This window comes from Aquarana catesbeiana, linkage group LG02 (assembly GCF_042186555.1).
Source record: "Aquarana catesbeiana isolate 2022-GZ linkage group LG02, ASM4218655v1, whole genome shotgun sequence".
In the NCBI taxonomy this organism is placed as follows: domain Eukaryota; kingdom Metazoa; phylum Chordata; class Amphibia; order Anura; family Ranidae; genus Aquarana; species Aquarana catesbeiana.
Window position 1 is genome coordinate 235,460,341 of NC_133325.1, and position 19,961 is coordinate 235,480,301.

Consider the following 19,961-nt stretch of genomic DNA (forward strand, 5'->3'; position numbering starts at 1 on the left):
TATTGGGATTTAGGACGGTTTCTATAATTAGCAAAACCATAGACTGAACAGGTAACCTTATGTTATTGGTATTATACTTCAACATTTTTCAAAGTATATTTATGATTTTTAAATTTACAGTAAATGAAAGAAACTGAATGTTAGCTATATTGACACATACACAGTGTATGTATTGATTTATTCTTTAGTTATGGGCAGTTATATACAGTCATGGCCAAAAATATGGGCATATTGCATTTTGGGCTGATAATGCACCATTTTACCAAAACATTGTTGCAATTACAAATGTTTAGGCATTCTCATGTTCATTTATTTTGTTTGTATTGCTATCACACAAAAAAGTGGAGAAACAAAAAGCCAAATCTGACACATTCCATGCAAAACTCCAAAAATGGACTGGATAAAATAATTGGCACCCTCAATTTAATATTTGGTAGCACACCCCTTGGAAAAAATAGCTTTGTGCTAAGCTACTGCACACTATGATCAACTCACACCAAGCCTGATAGAACAATCACTGTTGCTCCAACAAGGACATTGTTATGATCATTCAGGAGTATAATCCTTGGTGTATGAGTTGTGTGTTGTAATAGCATATAGGCAATTTCTAAACCAATATCTGTCTGGTTGTTCTTTTTAATCAATTTGTAATAAAACATGTATCATTTTTAATACTGTGCATCTCAGTGCCTATAAAGTCCAGTATCAATTTTTCCAACAGTATCTCCAGATAATGGGACATGGCACATTTATACATTATTTTGGTATCCACAGCACCACTCTGTGGCGATACCTCAAAATCATTAATTTCAGACATATAGTGCCAGCTAACACAGTTGTCCTCTATGCCTGAATGGTCAGCTTGAATTTGTCTGGAAGTTGATTGAGGTTCTTTATCCACCATTCAAACAATCCTTTGTTGCAATCTTTGATCAATTTTTCTCTTTCGTCCACATCCAGGGAGATTAGCTACAGTGCCATGGGCTGTAAACTTGTTGGCAATGTTGCGTACAGTGAACACAGGAACATTAAGATCTCTGGAGATGGACTTGCAACCTTGAGATTGTCCGTGCCTTTCCACAATTTTTCTTCTCAAATCCTTAGACAATTCTTTGCTGCTCGTTCTCTTCTTCCTCTCTTCTCCATGCTCCATAAGGCGCACACACAACAGAAAGTTAGAGTCAATATTTCACCATTTTCACTGGTTTCAAGTGAGATTTCTATATTGTCAGCACCTGCTAATTGATACAGGTGAGTGTAATTACTAATTAGAGGAGCATCACAAACTTGGAATGCAAATATTTCTTACAATTTTGAGAAGGTGCCAATAATTTTGTCCAGTCCATTTTTGGAGTTTTGTGTGGAATGTGTCAGATTTGGCTTTTTGGTTCTCCGCTTTTTTGTGTCATACCAATACAAACAAAAGAAATAAACATAAGAATGTGTAAACATTTGTAATTGCAACGATTGGGCAAAGTGGTGCATTATCTGACAGAAATGCAGGGGTGCCAATATTTTTCTTATTTAAACATCATTGAGTAATTGAAAGAATAAGTATCCATAGGTTAATTCCCACTTGCCTCCAATTTAGTTTATTCTAAAAAGCTGGGAAATAGGTAGAGGAAGGAATCTATCAGACACATAAAACATTGATCCATGTGTAGAATTGTACCTGTGCACAAATGCCATCTACAACATGGATCTCAGAAAAAACTGTCTCCGAATGTCATTGGCACTTTACTGGTTCAGCAGTTATACCTGTTTTGCCCTGGAATATATGTATACAGAACACACATTTACACATATCATGTAAATGTTTAATGGTATAATTAAAGTGCCTGGAAAGAGAGACAGATTATCCACAGGGAAACCCAAGCAGGAGCCTAGGGTCTTGTGGATCTCCGGGAACTCAACTACAACTTTCATGCTCCTTCAGTAAACAAGTAAGATAGTGCAACTGGTTGAACCTGTGAACCTGCCTGTCACTTCACTAGGGAGGATCAACTTGCATGCAGTATTAATCTGACAGAAACATGCCAACATGAGAAATGCAAATGGGGCAGCATCTCTGTGCGTTCTGCAACCCTTATAAACCTTAATCAAAAGGAAAGGGGGCCAAAACTGCTACCTTGCCTTGGGCCCCATTCTGCCATAATCTGCCTCTACTAGAAAGCTACCCTAAAGCATTTGTCTATATCTGATAGTCAAGCTGTGAAACTCAGTGGTATAAAAGTTAAGAATGTGTTTTCTATCTAAAGAAGCCATGCCATTAGATACCCCACATATTCAAACTAAACCCAGTTGTGCACAAGGCAAACTTGTTCAGGATCAGTGACTCCAAAAAATACCAAAGCCAAAAAATGTGTATGATAGCCTGACATCTATCATGTTCATAAGTTTGCAATGGCGGACCATATAACTCTTTCAGTACAGGTTGTCTTTAAAGCTGAGCTATTTGCTCCTGGCAAATATATAACACTAATTATTGGATTCACATTATGTATTCATTAAACCTTTTACAAATGTGTTCTTTAAGGAAAATCTGTACTGAGACAAATGCAAACTGCAGTTACTGACATTCTACTCTAAAGACACTTTGTTGTCATTTGTTGTCATTCTAATCTAATTCACATTTGGTGCTTTTTGAGTCACTGACCTGGACTAAGCAAACAGATCAGGAGTGCTGACTTCATTCCAACTTTAAATATGACACAGAACAAAACAAATATGGACTTTTAAGGTATCCAACTAGACCCTCAGTGGGGTTGCTTTTGGTAAGCTGTATAGGTACACCCAAAAATAAGCGGTATCATTCACTCCTCCAAAATGTTCTCTTATTTGGGAGAAATACATGCCTTCATTCTGGATATGGACAGAAGTGGGACAAAAGCACTGGGGTAGCTATACATCTGAGCATCAACAACCCCCTTAATCCATGACATTGATATGTATATCTTTGATGTGAGGAAGAGAGAGTGTGATATGATTCTCTCACTGAGTCTAAGCTGTCAGTATAAGAGACTGGACCACAGTCAAGAGTTTAGAAAGATCACATAAGTCTCAGGGGTCTTAAAGAATTGGCCTCATTCATACACCTTAGGAAGCAGAATTCAGTTCTGGAAAACATTTCAAGTGAAGTTTCCACCCCTTTCACCTGTCTAGCTGAGCTACAATATATAGTGATAGAACTCTAGGTCATTTGATTATTTGATTTAAGTTCTATGAGTATTTAAAGAGCAGATAGGTACAGGCTGGAGACAATTTTGAATACTGAGGCAATGTAATATAATAATTCATAGTGTGAACAATATGTTTTACAATATTTTACTGTGATATCAATAAAAGCAAATTAATTTTAACTTTAATATAGGCTTGCAACTTTGATGAATATATTTATTCTGACTTTACTCACTGCATGCTTGTTTCAGGTCAGTGAGTTAGAAAGCAAAGAAACTAGAGAAAGATAGAGAAGTATATAAGAAAGGGACATCAGCAATGTCAGTCCTCATATTTGTCTAAGCAAAGACAATTAGTATACATACCTGTAACCTCCTACATAGCAGACAGGCAGGGTCAGCACTAGAAGCTAATCAGGCTATGCTGCAGTGTGCATGTGTTGACAGAAAACACCCTGGTATAAAAAGACAGACAGACAATAACGAGTCAGCAATGACTCATTATTGTCCAGTCAGTAATTTGGGAGTGTGTTCTTAAACAGACTGTGCTGCAGCAGCCATGAGGTTAAGGTCCTGGCTCTGTAATTTGGTGGCGGTGTTAGAATCATAAAGCTATCTTCTTGGAACTACAAAATCCTTTGACAGGTAAAAAAACAATTTGTATACATACACCAATCAGCCATAACTTTATGACCACTGACAGGTTAGGTGGATAACATTGATTATCTCATTACAATCCCATCTAACATTTGGTGGGATCTATTAGGCAGCAAGCAAACACGTCCCTGAAGTTGATTTGTTGAAAGCAGAAAAAAATGGGGATAGCAGTCGGTTGTGCATAGGACTGCGCAGCCACAGACCAATCAAGGTGCCCATGCTGACCCGTGTCCACAGCCAAAAAGGTCTACAATGGGCAGGTGAGCATCAGAACTGGACTATAGAGCAATGGCAAAAGGTGGCCTGGTCGGTTGAATCACATTTTCTTTCACATCATGTGGATAACCGGGTGCATGTGCATCGTTTACCCGGGAATGAGATGGCATCAGGAAGCGGTATGGAAAGAAGGTAAGCCAACAGAGGCAATGTGATGTTTTGGACAATGCTCTGCTGGAATACTTTAGGTCATGCCATTCATATGGATGTTATTTTAACATGTACCACCTACCTAAACGCTGACCAAGTACTCCCCTTCGTGGAAACAGTATTCCTTTATTGCCTCCTGCAGCAGGATAATGTACCCCAACACACTGAAAAAATGGTTCAAGAATGGTTTATTAACTTAACAATGAGTTTGAGGTGTTGACTTGATCTCTGAATTCTCCAGATCTCAATCCAATTGAGCATCTGTGGGATGTGTTGGAAAAACAAGTCAGATCCATGGAGGCCCCACCTTGCAAATTAGAGGACTTAAAAGGATCTGCTACTGACAGCTTGGTGCCAGATACCACATACAATCTAGTGACATCCATGCCTCAATGGGTCAGGGCTCTTTTTGTGGCAAAAGGGGGACCCACTCAATATTAGGTGGGTGGTCATAAAGTTATGGCTGATCAGTGTATGTTTTAACTGTGTAAATGCCTGGAGATCAGATTTAAACACATATAGTAAACTAATGCCAAAATGGTATTTCTGCATGACCTGTGGCCCAACAAAAGAAGGAAAAAATGTAAATGCTGACTTTAATGGTCCATATTTTAATAACACGTTGTAAAGCAAAAAAAGCATATATGTTTGTATAGAATAATTAGACTGAAATTATATTCTAAAAAATATTTTTTGAGTAGCTCAAACACTTTTACAGTCTAACTGTATATCCTGCTATACTGCAAATCACTGTTTCCAGGAAAAGTGCTTTAATTGTTGCCTTTTTATTGTCTCTGTCATGCCTACAGAGATTTGCATACACTATACATTCACATTGTGATTTCATGTTCTTCTAAAATACTACGTACAAGCATTTTATCCTAATGAATAAATGACTTTGTCCTTTATGTATAAAATATAGTTTATATTTGTTGCAAGAGATTTTTAATAATAAATGATTTTAGGTTTGCTTGAACATATTCAATAAAGTGTGATTAATTTGGTTTTTCAAAAATGCAAACTAGACATTACTATATTACTTTGCAAAATGCACAGCTTGCAACATTATTGTCTCAGTGGGATCTTAAATTGAATTGTAAAATGTGTCTTATTTCCAGTTTGATTTATGTAAGAAATTGCAGAGGATAATGCCCTTTTTGAAGTTTCATTGCTTCCTGAATGAAAAAAATACTACTCAAGAAAGCATGTTATGCAGAGCTGTAAATTATAGACAAACTGTAATGCATATTTGTGACAAGGATGTCATGTTCCCATGTTTGATTTTTATAACTTGTTTTTTTTTTTATTGCTGCTTTGCATTGTGGCATTCATATGATGAATCTAACAGTACACATACTCGATTTTATTGCTGTAGCCTAAGTAATTACAAAATCTCTTTCTACTCTCAAAAGAATCTTCTGTGCCCTAAGAATTAATCTATGATACCATTTAACTTTGCTTTTTTGAAGTAAATATCGCTAGATAAAAGCCAGCTGCCTCTGTATAATTGTGTACTTGAATAAATGTGACAGTGTTTGAAAATGAATACAGGTCTTCATAGAGGAAAAAAGCTTGCATTTCTACAAAGGCATAGAAAATTCTGAAACAGAATTAACCAATAGAAAGCATCAAACAAGAAAAGGGCAATTGAATATGTTCCTTTTTTCAGGCCATTGGAGGATTCTTTTACCAGTCAGAAGTAGAACTTTAAATAACTGTTTATTAGTCACATGTCAGTGTGAAACGTTGCAGTATGTATTAATAAACAGATGCTTCGACATTTTAATGATTTCTGGGGAAGTATTTGATACTTACAAATAATAATACTAATGTCCTATATGGAAGCAATAAAAGAGCATTAAAGAGGACTGAAGCACACAATAGTACAAGTTACAACTTCTTCTCTAAAAAAGGATTTATCGTGTTTTTGTATTTATTTTTTGTCTCTGTTTATCATGTTCAGAAGTAAAAAAAATGAACATTTAAAAGATATGTTTTCATTTCTTTAGCATGAAAAATATGAAATATTATACATTTGGTTGTATACAGGAGCAGGCAGAGCTCTGGTTTTCCAAACCAACAATGCCTCTAGGGTGTGGGAGGTGATGTGATGTCATCACCACTTAACGGCCCTCTATAGTAAGCCCAGGATTACAAGAACCACAGCAGTATCAACAGGTACATAAGAAGAACTGAAGAAGGGTTTTCATGATTGCTTTCCTATTCAAATAAGTATGAATGTGCAGATAGATATTGCTGCTTTGATGGAGTTCTGTTTGAAGAGATTAAGAGCTCAAGTTTAAATTTATGCACACAAATGAACTGGGTTGATTTGCTAAAGTAGTAGAGATTTTTCACTTTGCGATGCAAATGGTCACTTAACTTTGTAAGTACAGGGAAACACTGTTTATGTCAATCATCCAATCATGTGAAAGCAGAAACCCTGTTTTTTTTTTTAATTTTTCTTGCACATTGCAATAATCGCTAAGATAATATAGGTGAACTTTGACTTTACTAAGGGAACAGCCTCTACTCCTTTACTAAATTCCAACTCACTACCTTTCTGCCTGATTTGTTGAGACAATCTAACAATTTCGATCTTAGACCATTAATGCTTGCCTTTAAAGCATATATTTAAACCCAAAAGCAAACATTTATTATATTGCAGAGTACCAATTCTTAGATGTGATGGCTGTATTAGCTTCCTTTTTTATGATTTATTTCTTTCTTCTATTTTCATCTGGTGATTCAGCCAGCAAGTCTGATGTTTTTTTCAAAAGCTCAAGCTCTCCAGCAGAATGTATCAGTTTGCCTAGATGAGACAAACCAATTAACAATAGCATAGGCAGTTAAACTGATCAGCTTTTATTTATTCATGCAAAACCTGTATCCCAAAAGGAAAATAACTGTTTGCTATAACTGCTTATGAAGCTTCAACTTTTTAGTGTATCTAAATCTGCTAATACAATTAACACTCCCCTCCCCCTAGACTGATAATGATGTAGTGCCTCATGTTCTCATTCCTCCAGAGTTGTGTCTCACTAATACTGGAGGTGTACCATTGGCCAGATCACCATGTGAAAACAGAGAGAAAAATAATTAAAAAAAGAAAACAAATGCAGCCATCGCATCTAACGATTAGTAAGCTGCACTATAATACATTTTGGGTTTAATACTGCTTTATGCTTTTTTTGTTACTGATATAACCTTTTGGTAAAATGAAAAGCACTTACATTTCCATATACAATGGGGAGGGAAAGTATTCAGACCCCCTTAAATTTTTCACTCTTTGTTATATTGCAGCCATTTTCTAAAATCATTTAAGTTCATTTTTTTCCCTCATTAATGTACACACAGCACCCCATATTGACATAAAAACACATATTTGTTGACATTTTTGCAGATTTATTAAAATAGAAAAACTGAAATTTCACATGGCCCTAAGTATTCAGACCCTTTGCTGTGACACTCATATATTTAACCGCTTCAGCCCCAGAAGATTTTACCCCCTTCCTGACCAGAGCGTTTTTTGCGATTCAGCACTGCGTCATTTTAACTGACAATTGCGCGGTCGTACGACGTGGCTCCCAAACAAAATTCCCAATAAGCGTTTATTGATTGGTTTGCGCAAAAGTTATAGTGTTTACTAAATAGGGGATAGTTTTATGGCATTTTTATTAATAATTTTTTTTTTACTAGTAATGGCGGCGATCAGCGATTTTTATTGCGACGTTATGGCGGACATGTTGGACACATTTTTGGGACCATTGTCATTTATACAGCGATCAGTGTGATTAAAAATGCACTGATTACTGTGGAAATGACACTGGCAGTGAAGGGGTTAACCACTAGGGGGCGGGGAGGGGTTAGGTGTGTCCTAGGGGAGTGATTACTAACTGTAGGGGGATGGGCTAGCAGTGTCATTACTCTGATCACTGCTCCTGATGACAGGGAGCAGTGATCAGTGACACTTGTCACTAGGCAGAACGGGGAGATGCTGTTTACATCAGCATCTCCCCGTTCGTCCTCTCTGTGAGGCGATTGCGGGTATCCCCGCGGTGATCGAGTCCGCGGGACCCGCAACCCTACTCACGGGAGCTCCCGGGCCGGCGCGCGCGTGCGCATGCCGCCGGCGGCGCGCACGCAATGGCACGGCGGGGAATTCAAATGGACGTACCTGTAAGTCCATTTAACCAGCCGTGCCATTCTGCCGACATACATCTGCGCGCGCTGGTCGGAACCGGTTAACTCAGGTGCTGTCCATTTCTTCTGATCATCCTTGAGATGGTTCTACACCTTCATTTGAGTCCAGCTGTGTTTGATTATACTGATTGGACTTGATTAGGAAAGCCACACACCTGTCTATATAAGACCTTACAGCTCACAGTGTATGTCAGAGCAAATGAGAATCATGAGGTCAAAGGAACTGCCTGAAGAGCTCAGAGACAGAATTGTGGCAAGGCACAGATCTGGCCAAGGTTACAAAAAAAATTCTGCTGCACTTAAGGTTCCTAAGAGCACAGTGGCCTCCATAATCCTTAAATGAAAGACGTTTTGGATGACCAGAACCCTTCCTAGAGCTGGCTGTCCGGCCAAACTGAGCTATCGGGGGAGAAGAGCCTTGGTGAGAGAGGTAAAGAAGAACCCAAAGATCACTGTGGCTGAGCTCCAGAGATGCAGTCAGGAGATGGGAGAAAGTTGTAGAAAGTCAACAATCACTGCAGCCCTCCAGAAGTCGGGGCTTTATGGCAGAGTGGCCCGACGGAAGCCTCTCCTCAGTGCAAGACACATGAAAGCCCGCATGAAGTTTGCTAAAAAAACACCTGAAGGACTCCAAGATGGTGAGAAATAAAATTCTTTGGTCTGATGAGACCAAGATAGAACTTTTTGACCTTAATTCTAAGCGGTATGTGTGGAGAAAACCAGGCACTGCTCACCTGTCCAATACAGTCCCAACAGTGAAGCATGGTGGTGGCAGCATCATGCTGTGGGGGTGTTTTTCAGCTGCAGGGACAGGACGACTGGTTGTAATTATGGGAAAGATGAATGCAGCCAAGTACAGGGATATCCTGGACAAAAACCTTCTCCAGAATGCTCAGGACCTCAGACTGGGCCGAAGGTTTACCTTCCAACAAGACAATGATCCTAAGCACACAGCTAAAAAAAACAAAGGAGTGGCTTCACAACAACTCCATGACTGTTCTTGAATGACCCAGCCAGAGCCCTGACTTAAACCCAATTGAGCATCTCTGGAGAGACCTAAAAATTACTGTCCACCAACGTTTACCATCCAACCTGACAGAACTGGAGAGGATCTGCAAGGAGGAATGGCAGAGGATCCCCAAATCCAGGTGTGAAAAACTTGTTGCATCTTTCCCGAAAAGACTCACGGCTGTATTAGATCAAAAGGGTGCTTCTACTATATACTGAGCAAAGGGTCTGAATACTTAGGACCATGTGATATTTCAGTTTTTCTTTTTTAATAAATCTGCAAAAATATCAACAATTCTGTGTATTTCTGTCAATATGGGGTGCTGTGTGTACATTATTGAGGACAAAAAAATGAACTTAAATGATTTTAGCAAATGGCTGCAATATAACAAAGAGTGAAAAATCTAAGGGGGTCTGAATACTTTCCGTCCCCACTGTATAATGGGCTATATGAGTAAATATTACTTTTGCAGTGGTAGAATCCTGGACAGAATGGGTGATTCTCTTTTTTATTTGTTTTTTGGGGCTTCCCTATTTTGTCCTTTTTTTTTGGTAGAGTACAAGAAATGACTGCTCTAGCATCACTCCTTCAGGCTGAGTTCACACTGGTATGACACGACTGTTGTACAACTGACATCCTACTTTGCCCTGCAACATCGGTCCTACATCGGTCCTACTTCGGTCCTAATTCCATCCAACTTGAATGAACAGGATAAGATTTTGCTCCGACTTTGAGATAGTCTGACTTTGACCAATCAAAACAATCCCAGTGTGACATAAATTCCTTTTACTGCTGCTGTAATCACCATGTCGGATGTCACAAGTCGGATGGTTAGAACGAGGATGCGATTTTGATCCAACTTCAATGATATTCAATGGGCTGAAGAAGGACCAAAGTCAGACCAAAGTAGTGCAGGAACCTTTTTCAAATTCGGACCGACTTGTATCCAACCAGTTAAGACAACTCTCAGAGGGAATCGCTGATTTACTCATGTCATGCTCCCAATGTCGGAGCATTTGTCGAGCCAGTGTACAAGGCCTTAGTAGGTTGTTAAAATTTCTCCCGTTGTAATTATGAAATATGCAAACCATCTGTCTAACAATACCTTAAAAGATAAGTTCACCTTTGGGAATATGTTAGATGTTTCATCCGTTTTTATGCTGCAGCCGCTGCCTGATCCCCGCGCCCCCTGTGACAGTAGTGCAGGGAATTCCCTGTACTAGCTGTCACTTTTCCAAAACAGCACAGTCATGTGGGGCTCCGCCCACATGGCTGCATCACTTGTTCACACAGTTATGTGTGTGAATGAACTACAAGCCCCAACATCCTTTGCGGATGTTGGCTTGTAGTTCTCAATGAACTACCATCGTGGTGTGGAGTGCCGTGGTAGTTCGTTAATTCTTCCTGTCAGATTGTATCTGCTTGCCCATATTGGATGTACAGGCACACAGATGCACTGGCAGATCTGTGGAGATCTGCATGGCACCAGCAATCTCCTGATCCCTGGTGTCATGCTTTACAAGCTCCTGCAAAAAAAAAATTAATTTATTATTTCTTTCTAAAAAGTGAACTTAAAGTAAACATGTCATAAACCTGGGCTTCAAACTGAGCATATGGTAAAGATGTGCATAAGCATCCGCTCTCAGTTCAATGTATGCATGTCAATTGATCAGTAGAGCCAGACTGGTGGATGAGGTTAGATACATCCATAGACTTTCCTAATTGTCAGGGTGGGCTGCAATAGGCAGTCATACTACTTTGCAGCAGATCAGAGACTGATATCCTAATGGGAAAAAAATTGTGTTACTTAAAGCCAGAGAGCCAGTCAGGAAGCAGGGGTTGCATTCATAATGAGAAATGTAGTTCAAAACCACTCACAACAGACACCTAACTGCAATCCAAATGGCAGGAAACTGGACAACTAATATATTACTCGAATGCAACCCCTTGGGTGTTGGGCGAATGGGCGCAAAAATTGTTAGAACCTTTAAAGGTATTCTATCATAAAGTATTACCAAAACATTGCTTACTTGTAAGGATGCTGGAAATAGAGTACCATATAAATAACAAATGCCATAGTAGAAAAGAAGTCTAAGATGCACACCAAATATTGTGTGAATGAGATCAAAACACCCTGAGGGTATTCTTTACTTTTTCATCTTGTAAGTAGGTCAACACTAGATGTTGTAACCATTTGTGCTGCCATTTTGACACATCATGTTTTATATAGCATACAAATGAGTTATGTAAAGATCACATGATACTTCAAATAGTCAGCCAGTTAGACATGTCTCTAGCAAGCATCTAGCTCTCATATGACAAGAGGGATACAGTTCCAGCATCAGCAGAAATTTATAAAGAGCTTGAAAATGCAGGAAGGCTCAACATATTTAATAGACAATTATGGATGAGTGCATTATCTCACTCAAATTAAGCAAGATAAGTTAACAAAGCTTGCCAACTGAAGTGCTTCCCTTCAGAAATGTTGCTTTGTCCTGTTATTCTGCAGCATATAAGTTATTGATGCATGACAGCTTAAAATATTTTTGCCATTAACTACAGCAAGCACGTTATTTTTGTTATTCATGGAGAAAGCTGCTTTTAGTTAAAACATAAAAATGCTAGTTACAAGGTTTCTGCAAACATAACTGCCATTCCATTAAGTAAATGGTGCTGTGAACAGTAAATAGTGCCCCCAAGGGAAATGTATGTATTGATTTTGCTTCCATGTTGGTTGGCTTATGTTTGCAATTGTCAACTCTAATCTGAGCTTGTGTAATAAGCATCCTCATAACTACTTAGAGAAAGAAACAAATATTAATTATAAAATATTGATAATTTCCAGGCCTTTACAATCAGTGTCCCTAGGTTTATGCATTTTGATACTGAACTGAAAACTAAAAAGCATAATAAATAAGCAATACATAGTAATTACACTGACATAAATCTCCAGCCAAGAGAATAAATGATGCAAATTCAAAAAGTATTGGTGCATGATAAGCATTATGGTTTCTATGCACAATTGTGAGTGTGAAGTCACAGTAATTGCCCTATAATCAGAAACAAATAGCAGTATGAATGAAAGAGTGGAATTACTATATCAAGCAAATTCGAACTAAGCGCACCAACCAATCAAAGATGCTTTTATTGCCTTCAGTGCACTAAAGAAAAAAAATTATTTGCCAGCTGGTGGCTTTAATTTGTACTCCTGAGCATTGCTAACAAGTAAATCTCAAAATGGGTTAATATGAAATTGTATTCTATTTCTCAGCATAGTCTATTCCTCTACAAAGTAATTTTCTATGTGAGATTATGTTATTATTCCTTGGCTGTTGATGCTCTCATGCTGTTTTATGTGTTTTATAGATTTGTTTTATGTCTCAGATGTCTTTGCTTTCAAGTAAAGCTACATTATAAATGGTCTTTTGGCTCTTAACCCCTGTCACCCTTTTTGAGTAACACCTGTAAAAACCTGAAGATCCATATAGAAATAATGCACTTGGTAATCTTTCAAGAAAGAATGGTTCGTCTAATTACATTGCTTTTGAAAACTACTAAAGATCTCCCTAGATATGAGTAGATGCAATACCTTATTGGTGTTTTGCTATCGCTGCTTTAAAATGATTTATTGTTTGTTGTCTGAATCTAAAAGAGAAGGAAAATTAAATTTGTAGTGCTATTACAGCTAACCCCATCATTGGTCCTATATTGTAAAGGTACTCACAGCTATGCTGTCACCTGTAATTGATCTGAAGTTGTTGGCGAAATGTCCAGGAAAAAGCTTCCATTAAAACAACAAAATGCCTCCCAGATGTCTCATACTCTCTAATGAAGCTGTTTACTCAAGGTATTTGCCTTACAATGGCCAAAGGTATATAATAATTTCAAGGATATGTGGTTGTTTACCGTAAATGGTGAAAACATATTAATCATTACATTTTTAACGTTACAATTATTCACAGTACGTTTAATCAGGCACTGTTTGGCCAAGTTTAACAACAGGGTATGCTGTGGATAAGATCAGATTGCAGATGTCCTTGACTAAGGTATTCTTGTTTGTTTTCACCAGCTCTCAATTTGAAAAAACAATGCCACTTCTCCTTTCTTTTTTTGCATTCAGCCACACTCAGTGTCATAATTCCCACCATAGAAGCCAGACTGACTTTTATGGGTCCCAGGAGTTTTAGAAGATCGAGTACCTGATGGCATTGCTATTTGATGGTGCTGCAGAGGTCAAAATACTAGGACTCCTAGTTCTCTATAGGTTTTTTTCTCTTGTATTGGACATTTTTGTTATTACAGTTCACACTTCACTATCTGCCTGTGAAAACTCAAATTTAAAGTGGTTGTAAAGGCTGATAGTTTTTTTTTACCTTCATGCATTCTATGCACGAATTTAAAAAAAAAAAACCTTCTGTGTGCAGCCCCCCCCCCCCCAATCCTTACCTGAGCCCCCTCTGATCTAGCAATGTTCACAATAGCCTCGGCTGTCCCTGGACTCTCCCTTCTCATTGGCTGCCACTACTGTCAATCACAGCTAGTGAACCAATGAGCAGAGAGTAGGGGGCAAGCCATGGCTCTATATTATGGATGAAAAGAAGAGGACTGGAGTTGCTCTGTGCAAAATCACTGCACAGAGCAGGTAAATATAACATGTTTTATTAAAAAAAAAAAACAACAACAAAAGTTTTAATACCACTTTAACCTTGTTCTGTAATGTTACAACTGAAGAAATGGCTTGGAGAAACTACTAAATAACTTTAAAATTACAGAACAGGACCAGTTAAATGTAACTATTCCTAGCTTCATTACCTGTTCTGTCTTTCCCCTTACTATAGTGTACACAAACATACTATTTATTTATTAGTAATAGCTGAGTGGCATTCCTCATTGTAAGTATCACTCAGCATCACATGGTAGCACTGATGTTGAGCAATAACTACAAGCAGTAACACACTACATCAGATGTACTGCCCACTTTGACCAAGTAGTGGGCTTAAAATGAATTATTTTATATAAAGTGTTTTGTATTATATTAATTCTACAAGTATTAGCAAGCCATCATGCCAGCCAGAATCTGCTATTGCTGTTCAGAATCCCACCCCAAATGTCCATTAGTATAGAAAGTGCTTTGAGAGAGTGTCTTCAAAAATGTTTATGTTAAAAAAAAAAATTCAATCAAGATGAATTAAAATATGTATAACCTTGAAGCTGAACTCTATGCCAATAATAAAGACACAAATTAATGCAGCTCTTTAAATGTATTTTAAATGCAAGCAGTGTAAGTATCCGAATTTGACCTGGTATCAGCCTCTTGCAGTCTTTGTACTGCAGGGATGGAGTTTGGAAGGATGAAGCAGTACAAGGAGCCAATCTGTTTATGTGCTGACAGCAAGCATGCAGATACAAAGACAAATCAGAGATACAGAGTGATGAGCTCTGTGCTGCTTCTCCTTTCACAGTTCAGAATACAAATTCCTCCAGATGAAGCCACGAGGATGATGGCGTAACACGTAGAGGTGGAGCCTGGCAGTGGAATTTACACGCATTATGTGAGATCTACTGGATTGTGTTTTTATGCTGTATTTTATATCAATAAATGTGAGTGCACTATATGAAGCTGGGGTGGCGAGGTTTGTTCCAATAACACCTTAGGTACTGCACTATTGGAGGCATTCTTGTTTTCTATGTCCTTTTGGAGCTGCTGGTGAGCCACTTTCAAAGGAGGATCATACTGTGTTCAGAGCGTGTTTGACCCTGTCAGGGTCTAAGAAGGAGGTGAGCTTGCATTGCACCCGGTGAAGGGAGCACAAGTCACGGAGTGGAGTTAGTTGTGAAGCATGATCTTCACTGAAAAGTTTTTTGTGCACCTTCTATAAGAAGACTTTTATTCATTATATCTTATATGGACTCTTTATGAACTGTGTGCACATATTGACTATTTGGCACTTTATTTATTGGCACTGACACTTTCAAAGGAGGATCATACTGTGTTCAGAGCGTGTTTGACCCTGTCAGGGTCTAAGAAGGAGGTGAGCTTGCATTGCACCCGGTGAAGGGAGCACAAGTCACGGAGTGGAGTTAGTTGTGAAGCATGATCTTCACTGAAAAGTTTTTTGTGCACCTTCTATAAGAAGACTTTTATTCATTATATCTTATATGGACTCTTTATGAACTGTGTGCACATATTGACTATTTGGCACTTTATTTATTGGCACTGACACTTTATTATTTATTTTACGAACGTGTCACATATATTATTATGTTATATAAGAAGCTCTAACATAGATTACATATTTCTTTACATTTTTGTCTCCTGATTTCCCTATATTGTACACTGCATTACATTATTAGATTGAGTCAGAGTCTGACTGGAGATCAAAGAGCAAGGATGGGGATTCCATTTATCCCAAAAGTTTAGTTTAGATAAAACCCTGCAAACGATCTATACGAAAGAAGATCTTTTCTGAATTATTTTGTGATCGTAGCAAAGTAAAGTTATATTGTCATATTCTAGCATGCTAGTTTAACTAGGAAGAAGGTTTAGATTTGTCACTAACATAGTTTTGAGGCAAAACCTGTGGGTTCAACATTTGCAATCTGGGCACATTTTTGTTCAGATTTTTCAAGGAGATTTTTTTTTAACCAGTAATACACTGCATGGTCTTTGAACTAAGGCCAGCAGGTTTAGAAAGGCCAAAATGAAGCTTTTGGATAAGCCAGGCCCATCACTATAAAAAGAGGAGGCACAGAGCAGCCGTAGTGTTAATGTATTGGGAGCAACTGTAGAGAGAGGATAGGGAAAGCTACAAAACTTTAATTGTGATTCTCTTTGGAAATAAGCCCTTTGCTGCCTTTCTTTGTTGTTCTTATTATTTGAGGCATTTTTCTCAGTTTTTTTTCTTTTTTTGCAGCAAGGTTTCCCTTAATTTTTTTTTCTGGAGGTATTATTTAGGGTTTACATTTGTTTTGGGGTATATTGGCTTTTGTAGTATGTTGATAGGGCCTTTTTTAAGTTAAACCCATTTTATTTAAAATGATTATTTATGCATTTAACTTTAGCTATAAGGCTTACCTTATAAAAAGATTTATTTTTATTTTTTGGGGGGTTAATTTATTTTCTTTTATTTAGCATTTTTTATTTTATGTTGATACAGCCTTTTTTTAGGGTTGGAGTGCTCAAAATTTATTATCCACTTACTATTGGCCATCTGTCCTTGGGCTTGCTTTTTGTTTATTGCATTATTTGAAAGAAAAAAAAAAACTGCAAGTGCAAGAACAGTGTGCACCTAAACCACCTCACTGTCATTGATATGCACTGCTCCCTATCCCCATAGATAAAAAAAAAAAAAAGTTAGGCATACTTCGGTTAGTTTTATTATCTCTGTTAAAACTGTCCTCCTGCTGGCCAATTTTACAGTACAGTGGTCAGTTGCAGTGTCCTAATTTATAGTAATGTCCAAGCCTTGTTATAAAATACTACTTGTGAATTTTCCACTGAGGTGTCATCTGCGGTCTCTTAATTCTTGTAGTAAAATCCCTGCCTTTACTCTTTTTACAGGATGAGTATTCAGGTTATGCTGCTGCCTTTGGGAAATCTGAAAAAATAAAACAAAATATAGCTGTAAGGACAGCCCAATAAAAACCTATGTCTGTGTTACTTGTATTAACAAAGTATCCTGTTTTCTTTATGTAAGGAGAATCCTATGAGCTACCACTTTAAATTTGAATGTGTGCAATGAGAAAAAGGTTCAAGCAGCTGCTCAGATTGGTTCTATGTGTCCCTACTACATATATACATAAAACCCTAGTTCCTTTCCTATTCTGTTTTCTTTGCATTGCTTCTTGTGTGAAATACCTGTTGATCTGCCAGTTCCCCTGCCAGTTCCCCTGCATCCCGCTGTGGTTTGTTTTCTTCTTTGCATTCTACTTGGAAGCACAGCCTGCCTGTACTCCAGTATTCAGACCCCCCCCCACACCCCCTCCCCCCAGATCAGTGTACTGCTATTTCTCTGCCTCCTTCTGAAATGCACACCCCACCTCCCTGAGCCCCTTATTCAGCTGATGTCAGATGTCATGTGATCACTTAGAAAGAAAAAAGAAACAACGGTATATATATATATATATATATATATATATATATATATATATATATATATATATATATATATTATAAGCCTGGTTAAAGCAGAGTTCCACCCAGAAGTGGAAATTCTGCCTTTAAGGACTCCTGACCCCCTGACATGCCACATTTGCCATGCAATTTTCTTTTGGGGGGGAGTGGGTACCTAGTTTTGACAGGTACCCAGCTCCCACTTCTGCTCAGGCCGCCTAGGTGGCTCGAGCAGAAGTTTTCTCCCCCTCCCTCCCTGCAAACTTCTGGGACATGTCACAGGTCCCAGAAGATTGCCCGGCCATTTAGGACATGCAGCGCGACTTGCACATGCGCAGTGCTCACCCGGCTGTGAACCCGCAAGCTGTCACAGCCCACACTAGTGATGCCATCACCGGGGAGAGGCAAGGGAGAGAACTTATGGCTTCGGGGGGGCCGCATTGCTGGATAGTGGGACAGGCGAATGTGTGTTTTTTAAAAGTCAGCTGCTACACTTTTTGTAGCTGCTGACTTTTAATAAACACAGAAATGGCTGGAACTTCGCTTTAGAGATCCAGAGACTGCATCCTCTTCTCCCACACAGCAAGAATGTTGAGTTACAATGGTCTAAAGTAAAATTGGACACATTGAACTACATTGTAAGAGGACACATTTTTAGTAACATGATAAAGGATTACAACTTTTATTCATGCCCATGCCTTCTATCCTTTTGAAAACTGCAGTGCCCATTTCCTGTGTGGGCTCCATGAGGTCAGCAACAAATAAGCGAAAATCCCCCCTTTCCAATAGGATCACATATAGAACTTTTAATTTTACTCCAATCTATGTAAAACTAAAAAAAAAATTGGCTGGAGTTAGACTTAGGCCTCATGCACACGAGACGCTGTTAAACGCACGTTCAGAGGCAGTTGGACACTTTTTTCAACTGCCCCTGAACTCATTCAATGTTATCCTATGTGTCCATGTACACAGTCTCGTTTTTTTGGCTTTTTAGGCAGTTGTGTTTAACCTCGTTTTCCAGAAGCAAAAAAATGGGTTCAGACGCAAAAGTTTTCCACGTTTCAGATCCCATTTAGCCGCGTTTGCGTTTATAAGTGTTTTTAAAGGAACCCTATTTTTTGGACCAGAAAACACAGAAATATGATGGTAAACTGCAGCAGAGAATGACATTTTGCGACCACATTCGGTGTGCAAACACAGTGGAACTAGCTCTACAACATATCCAAAGTTGGGGTTCCTAGCACCGAGTGGTCTCGAGATATGGGGTCGGAAAATGTCAAGCACTTTTCTGCAGCAGAGAATGACATTTTGCGACCCAACTTTGGGGCCCCATATCTCAGGGCCACTTGGTGCTAGGAACCCCAAATTTGGTGTGCAAACACAGTGGCTCTAGCTCTACAACATATCCAAAGGGGTTCCTATCACCAAGTGGCCCTGAGATACGGGGACCCAAAATCCGGTCGCAAAATGTCATTCCTTGCAGCAGAAAAGTGCTCGGGAGGGTTCTTGTTATCTTAACTAAATGCTCCTAGATGCAAACGCGGTAAAACGCAGCTAAACGCGGCATGCAAACACTGCAAAATGGGCTTTCTAAACGCTGGTTTCAGCTTTGAAAAACATGTGTTCAGCAGAGTTTGCACCAGCGTCTCGTGTGCATGGGGCCTTATATGTCTCAGTTTAACAGTATAACAAAAGAAAAAAAAAATGTTTTCCTTTTGTTATACTCTAATGTTCCAACTGCAGCTATATGTTTCTACACTAGTAAAATATATTTCTTAGTACACACCTAAAAAAGAACATACTTCAGTTCTAACCCCTTGAAATTCTGGGTTGTCTATGGCAAACAATATCAATGGCCAGATCATAGAATAAAAAAAAAAAAAATCAAAAATCTTAACCAAGTCTATGACACAGACTGCCCCCACATTCATATTACATATACTGTATGTGTATATGTGTGTACAGAGAGAGGGAGAGAAAGAGATGGTGATCACTAGCAATATTATATTGAGAGGCCTACTTTGAGAATTTTTATGTGATTATTTTAAAATCCTCTTATTTTCACAGATCTCTGACATAGATGTTTGTGTTTTATTTGTATTACATTTTCCCTTATGACCTTCGTTTCTCCTTAACCCTATTTCCAACAAAGCTATCTAGACCCAGTTGGCCTCCTGTTTCTCTAATCTGCAATTATTTATGTTTTGTTCATGCTGTTCTATCTGCCTTGGGAGTAAAATTGTATTTGGTGAAATATAGAGCTAATTATACAATGAACCCAGCAACAAAAAGACAGAGCAGATGTTACTTTAGACGTGCTAACAGTCCCCATGCTTAATGCATGCACAGTAAAATGCACATATTTAAAGAGAATATA

At 38.4% G+C, this 19,961-nt stretch overlaps 1 protein-coding gene across 4 annotated transcripts in view; it reads right to left on the minus strand.

The window, feature by feature from the left end:
* DACH1 (dachshund family transcription factor 1) overlaps positions 1-19,961 on the minus strand; it is a 475,056-nt gene that overhangs the window by 151,148 nt on the left and 303,947 nt on the right. The window lies entirely within an intron of this gene.